Source organism: Mastomys coucha, unplaced genomic scaffold, assembly GCF_008632895.1.
Source record: "Mastomys coucha isolate ucsf_1 unplaced genomic scaffold, UCSF_Mcou_1 pScaffold22, whole genome shotgun sequence".
Classification (NCBI taxonomy): domain Eukaryota; kingdom Metazoa; phylum Chordata; class Mammalia; order Rodentia; family Muridae; genus Mastomys; species Mastomys coucha.
The window spans coordinates 149424647-149432165 of NW_022196905.1; the positions used below are offsets into that span (position 1 = coordinate 149424647).

At 35.2% G+C, this 7519-nt stretch overlaps 1 non-coding gene across 1 annotated transcript; it reads right to left on the reverse strand.

The window, feature by feature from the left end:
* Window positions 1-3656: 3656 nt before the first annotated feature.
* Window positions 3657-3799, reverse strand: LOC116071776. The gene has a single exon (XR_004111143.1). It is a non-coding gene; the product is annotated as a small nucleolar RNA SNORA48 (small nucleolar RNA).
* Between the last annotated feature and the right edge of the window lie 3720 nt (window positions 3800-7519).

A 7519-nucleotide genomic window follows, 5' to 3' on the forward strand; every position in this document is an offset into this window, starting at 1 on the left:
AATGGTCCAATAATAGATTATATCATCTTCTTCCCCTTTTCATTCTACCAAATTCTCTCATAAACTACTTCTGCTCTTATTTTAAATGTATGACATCTCTTTTCATTAATTGTTACATACACCTATAGACGCACACATGTGTGTGTCTGTATGTGTACATATATGTTGTGTATATACTGTATGTTTGTAGATAAATTCCCAATTGCAGAAAAATGACCTGCTCAGTTGTTTAATGTTACTTGTATGCATTGTTTTTAGGAAGTCCCAAGAGAAACATTTCCAAATCATTCCAGTCCTATGGCTCAGGGATCATAGATGAAGACAGGCAGGGAAATATTATGAGACAGAGGATCAGAGAGTTTTTTTGAGATAGTGTTTTCTAGCAATTTTTTAAGCTGCACCCAGAAACTCAAATCAACAAACTGCCCAAACATAGTCTGAACAAAGACAACAGTAATACACATTCTAATGTGGATAGAGAAAAGCTCAGAAAGGCTCAACCCTACTCAAAAAAAAAAAAAAAAAAAACTATTGACTACTATGGAATGCTGACAGTGGGAGAAACAGTCTTCTCCAGGGAAAAGCACCCCATTTGATTAACCTATATATTGTGTTTTATGATAGAGTCTTTCACTGGAGCTTGGCAATTAGGTAACCGGCTAGTTAAGTGAACCATGGATATGTGCCTGTTTCAATTTCCCCAGCACTAAGAATACAAGCACAAATTACCATGCTGTGCTCTCTTGACCTGGGTTCTGAGATTCAAACTCAGGGTTCCATGCTTGAAAAGTGATTACTTTAACTACTAAAATATTTCCTCTGCACCAGCCTTGGTAATTTGCTAAATATAAATAAACATAGCTATATAGCTCTCCAAAACATAGTCCTATCTTATTTGTGATGTCACACATAATTTCTGAGAATGGATAATCAATAATAGAAATCTGATTTCTCATGATTTGTGGGCTAAGAAAACTTTCTATTGTGCTCTCACATGGCAGAAGGCAGACAATCAAAGAAGAATATTCTCCTTCCCTCAGCCTCTTCATAAGTGCAGCCATCCATTGACCAATTTTAATAAAACATACTGTTGGTCACAGAACTCAGAGTATTGATAGATCCACAGTGTCCAATATTATACATACTAAAAAAGCTAACTGATTCTCAGCTACATACTATAAAATGGGTTTTTCCTTTTCCTTGTAGTTTAGTTAGGTAAATGTCACAACATAAATTACAGAAAGCTAAAAACACAGTAGCATTTGGAGATAAAAATAAAATGGGCCAGGAAATGAGACAAGAAAGAAATAACCTAAGGTGAGGAAATCTACGGGAAACTGAAAAGAGCTTCCTGAGAATAAGCAGGGAAATACAGTTTTGGAAGGAAGAAAGAGTTGTATAAATGGTGTCATGTAGTTTTAGGAGTTTCAGAAGGGTTCAGCAACCATTGAGTAGAGAGAATATTAATGGAGTGTTGAAGCTTTAAGTCATACTCAAATGAATCACAATGAGTGGAAGAAGGAAATTCAAAACCTACATGGAGACTAATATTCAGGATTATGTTTCATTTTAGGTAGGGAATACAGGATCAAAGAAATAAGTAACAACAGGAAGACAACATGGTGTCCATGAATGTATACTTCATTCTTTGCAGGAAGTAAGGGATGTTGGTTTTATTTTTAGAGAATGAAATCTAAAATGGTATCTTTAAATATTATAGTTATATTGATTGATTGATTGATATCTCAAGACATGGTCTTCTAATCTCTGAACATGCCATTTCATGAATAATACCATTGTTTTCTGAACCAAGAAATTGAGACTGAGATGTCTATTTTTCAGCAAACTTCATGTAACCCACATTGTGTACAGTAGAGTGCAAGTGGTTAATGGCATCATAGATAAAACTTGTGCACTCAAAACTCAAATTCTCACACTAAATTTTACTTTGTTAATATCCAAATTATTCAAAATATTTGCAAGAAAACTTGTATACATACTGGCCTTTGGGTATTTTGAATGCAGTAGGGATTTCCCTCACTCTGCAGAAGTGAAGCTTGGTGCCACCCAGTTTCAATCCAATGACACTCAACATCAGGACTAATAAGGGTTTCCTGAGATATAGTTCTCTCTCACCATTAAGGATGCTTTTCTGAGGAAGACAGCTACCAGAAGATAAGTTCTCTTTTTAATATGAAAGTCATTTTTTCCCTTGCAAATATTGGAGAGTGGCAATTGTCAGTCTACATACCTTTCTTGATGGCTACTATCTTTCTTGACCTCCATATATCTGATGAATTACAAACTTCATCAGTTTCTCCACATCCTCTATTCTTGATTTGCATATTCTTGGCATTTTTGTAAGTGCTTATACATTTCTCTTCTCAGTCATCTTCTACAACTCTTACTTTTTCAATTGGTCTTTTTTATTTGTTAAATAAGCTTGGTGATTCCAATGTGCAAGGTCTAAATTATACCTCATTGATATCATTTGTTATATTATTTCCATAACATTCAGTTTATTCTTTTGAAAAATTGAGTTATTAAAGGTACCTCCTAATGTAAAGGGTAAATACATTAGGTGATTTGTTAACTGTTTAATGAGATAAATATGTAAGATGTAGTCTCCAGGACCTTTGGTAATGCATACTAAAGTGATAATGAGTTACCTACATGTTATAATCTTACTATTTTCGTTTTATTTATTTTGGTGTTATGGAGGCTTGAAGCTAGGACCTCACACATATGATGGAAATTCTCAACTATAGAGATTCACACCACAGACTCTACAATTTCATTGTTACAGATATCTGATTAAATGTCTAAAAATCTATACTAATAAAATTGTCTCACAGAGTTAGCTTTCCTGAAAGCCTATAATTTTCTTTAAGCTCAATGCCTCCAAATTAATTAGAGCATCACTAAGCTTTCACTGTGAAAAGACAAATAATTCTCTTAATCTTGGGTTAATTACATGCAATAACTGGAATTTTGCCTTTTGCTCTCTGAGTTTTCTGCTTCCTAAATTTCAGTAAAAGTTTATTAGATGACTTTAATTGTTTATGCAACTTCATGTTTATTCTCAAATTGAAATAACTGTAGGAGCATAAATTGTGAGGACTGTTATATGAATACAAAATTTCCTACATGAAATAATAAAGCTATTTGTGTAAGCATCATGAAAACATTGCCATTCTTCCTGTTTCATATAGTTCATATTATTGAAGGGAAAAGAAAATGTACTGTTAACAGGTAACTGAAATTCATTTAACACAATAAATTACAAATAAGTTGCTTTTAATATGTTATTAATCTTAACTATGTATGTCAGAATACCTGTTAGGCTATATGATCCATGGGCAATGACACATACCCCTGTCATCTTGAAGCCATGGACACAGAAATAGCCCTCAGCAGGAGCTCATGATGGGAGCTCACCATGGCTACAGGTTGCTGGTCTGGCCACATGGTTGGTAGGCTCCTGGATGATATACTGCATCCTCACTTGGTGGCCTGTTGAAAGCAGGTGTCTATGGTCTGCCTGTGTCATGCAATGAAGGGCAGGACTGTGGGTGGCATGGCCGTCCACAGGTCTCTGTCTTCCTTCTTCCTTGCTGCACCATCTGGATTTAATTTTGTTTGGTTTGGTTTGATTTTTATGAGTCCTAGGCATAAAATACTTTTGGCCACCAAGCCAGGCACAAGCTAGGATAAACAAAGTACTGCTGTTTTCTCTGCCCTTGACTGGTATAAGAACATAACCAACAATAAAGTGTCTCTTTACCCCTTGCCAGGGGGAAACTACATTTCATAAAGTCTCCTTTAAAGACAGTTATTTAGGTCCTTAAAATAATATTTTTATTTATTTTTTGAAAAAAATATACATGTATACAGTGCATCTTAGACATACCCATCACCCTAGATCCTCTCAGGCCCTCCTAACACATTGAATTTCCAACTTTATGATCTCTGTTTATTTTTAACTAAGTTTAGTTTGTACTGCCCACAATACATATGGATATGAGACATTCCACTGAGGTATAGACAACTTTCCAGTAGAAACCCCTCAAACATAATCCAATAAAAATTATGCAAAATATTTTCTCCTGCATCCTAAATATCATAGGATTGTGTATAGTCACATATATCTGAAATCATTGCATGTTTTGTGTATTAGGGAAGTAATGTGCTTAAACGATTATGCCTGAAAACCAATGAAATGTTGGGAGACCCAATTTCTGCAGATGCAAGCTCCTAGTATCATCTATTTCTTATCTGGTGGCTACTTTTTCAACAAGAACCTAGTGAGTGGCAGGAATATAATAAGCCTTCTGCTGCAATTAACAGAACTCTCCTAACAGTACTATATAATTAGAATTACTGGCAAAAGTATGTACTCTTAGAAGGAATAAGCACATAATTATTATTAGAAGCATTTCTGTTGTGCATCTCCTGACCATCTCAATTTACTCTATAAGACTTGGTATATGAATAATTTTAGCTCTGGGAGGGCTGACAGCCAAGTTGTAAACAGTGCTTTGTGACATTACCAGGTTAGCAGAGAGAACAATTGGATTTAGTCCTTGTTTTCCTATCTCTAAGTTCAAATAACACATTGATTCTATTCCAATGAAATCCTACATAATGTGTTTCATATTGCAATATTAATAGAAAGGACATGCTTTGATTCCTCTGTGAGCTTCCATACTAACCAGCATGAGGGAGTATCTCCTAGTCTCTAACTTCTATTTCACCTTGACTGGAGAATTTTACTCAATTTTGTAAAGGTCACTAATTTGAAAGGTAGTTAATGAATTATAGAGGATACAGAAGAAAACTGTGATTTCTTATATCTTACCGCAAATGCACATCTACGTGTAAAACACAACTTCAATTATTTATTCCACTCCAAAAGATCTTTCATCTTATATTCTATGGTTCTTCATTGCCCCTTTAATATTTTTTTGGGGGGGGGGAACAGATAATAAGTAGTTTGTGTAGATTCAGAATAAAGCTCATCCCTCTGCAGCATTTAATTTTCATGTGTTTGGGTTGAGGATGTGACTGTTGATGCAGTTCTGTTTCAGAGCCTGTACACAGGCAGTATAACATATGCGCTGTAATGGACTGTGCCCGGCTTGAAGAGCCAAGCCATTAGGCAGTGCATTAAGCTAAGCTTCTCAACAAGAGCTCTGGCTATGGCTAGAGCTTGGAGAGCCCAAACCTAAACATGCAGAGCTCTTAAGATTCTTGTTCTCATAGCCTTTGCATTCCCCTTTGTTTTCAAATGTTGTGTTATTTGATGGATTCCATTTGGTTCATTCAATGAGCATACTCAGCAGGCTCTGTTCCCTGTGGGTTAAAATACCAAAGGATTGTTAAGTTGTGTTTTCTACCTGTGCATAAAGATGTTGTCATACATCACAAAAAATTTAACATGCTTAAAGTTGATGTTTTTTTTCTGAGAATTAACACTCTTAAATATCCTACAAATCTTCTATATCTGTGTATTCCCTATCCCCATCAGAAAGTCAATTTCCAACTTATCACACTGAATTATCTAGAAATGGTAATTCAAAATGATATTTTATGAATGTGTACATAACTTTTATGTTGAAAGGTTCTCAAGGTACAAACCCTTTCTAAAGGCTTCACATAGGTATTACTGATTTTGAGATTTTCCATACACATATATACATTTACTTACAGGCTTGTATAGTGAAATCTGTGGTAAAGAATCAAAACTTGAAGTTTTAAATTAGGTAAAAAATTAAAAATACGTTCCATCAGTTGTATTTTTCTATAATATTTGTCCTCAATTATATTTTCTATCTCACATCAGTTTTTAATTTAGTCTTTTTTTCAGATTTTAATCTAAGATGGATTTGTTAATATCTTTATTTTTTTCTTTTTTCAGACTAAGGCTTGCTGAATACACTTTCTTACATCTAGTTTCTAATAACATGTTTCAAAGTTCTGCCTGCTTCACACCTGGATACCTGATCTTACCAACCTCGATGTAACCATCCCTTGCCTACGTGATCTTGCTGACCTTGATGTGACTGTCATCTATCTATGTGACTTTTGTCATTTGCCCTGTTTTCTGTATATTATTTAAGCCTGGGTTAGACCCAGTGTGTTTCAGGTAGTCTCAGATGTACCTCAACTGCTGAGCTACTAGATTTCTCATTTGCAATGACTGTAAAAGCCTCATACCATTTGTTTGTTTGTTTGTTTTTGTTTTGTTTTGTTTTTGTTTGTTTGTTTTATTTCTTTGGATTTTTTTTTTTTTCGAGACAGGGTTCCTCTGTGTAGCTCTGGCTGTTCTGGAACTCACTGTGTAGACCAGGCTGGCCTCGAACTCAGAAATCCACCTGCCTCTGCCTCCCAAGTGCTAGGATTAAAGGCATGCACCACCACCGCCTGGAGCCTCATGCCATTTTTAAGAAACACATTCAGATTCAGCACACCCTTGTGTTGACTCTGTCTGTCATTCACTGACTTGTTGCCCACCTGACCAGAACTCTCATCCCACGGAAAACGAGGTCCCTGCAAAGAACCCAGTCCGTGGCAATATAGTACATCCTGACCATCGTTTCCCTCCCTAAGCCTTTAAGCCTCTCATCCCCAACTCCCTCCTTCCCTTCTACTCCTCCTTAGTTTACTTTCAGAAAAGGCCAGTCCTCCTCCAAGATATCAAACAAACATGACATATCAAGTTGCAATAAGACTAGGTACCTCCTTGACTTTAAGGATGGACTAGGGAACCCAATGGGAGGAAAAAGGTCCCCAAAGCTGGCAAAAGCAGCAGATACAGATACAGCTCCCTGTTAGGAGTTCTGCAAAAACACCAAGTTACACAACTTTAACAAATATGCAGAGAGCCAAGGTTGCAGCCATTCAGGCTTGCTGGTTGTCACTTCACTCTCAGTGAGCCCCTGAGTCCAGGTTTGTTGATTGCTGTGGCAATAGTTTTGTTGTCAAAATTTTATAACCAGCAACACTGAAAAACTATGAAAAGGAGATGGGGACAATCACACACTGATAGCTGAGAATATGTATCTATTAAATAATTAATATCTAATAAAATATTAATTTATTATTTTAATAATGATAGTTATTAGTTTGGAAAGTCACATTAAAATAAGAGGAAAAATATGAAAATTGTCAGTTAAATAGAGTATATGACTATGGGCTTGTTAAAGAGGGAGAAACCAATGTGATGTCTGTTCATTCTGCTAAGATATAACCATGATTGACACTTAAAGTTAGTGTTATCATCATGACCATCCTGGTCATACAGTTATGACCAGAAAATAATATGAAAGTCACATTGAAAGGTCATTATTACATATGTAATGAAAAATCATAAAAGAAGCATGCATAGTTTTCTAATGAAATTGCCTAATCAAGAAAACAAGAATTCAGAGATAATATAATAATAGTGATGGGTTTAATAATATATTTATTAATATATAATAAATAACATATAATAAATATATTTAATATAATATATTTG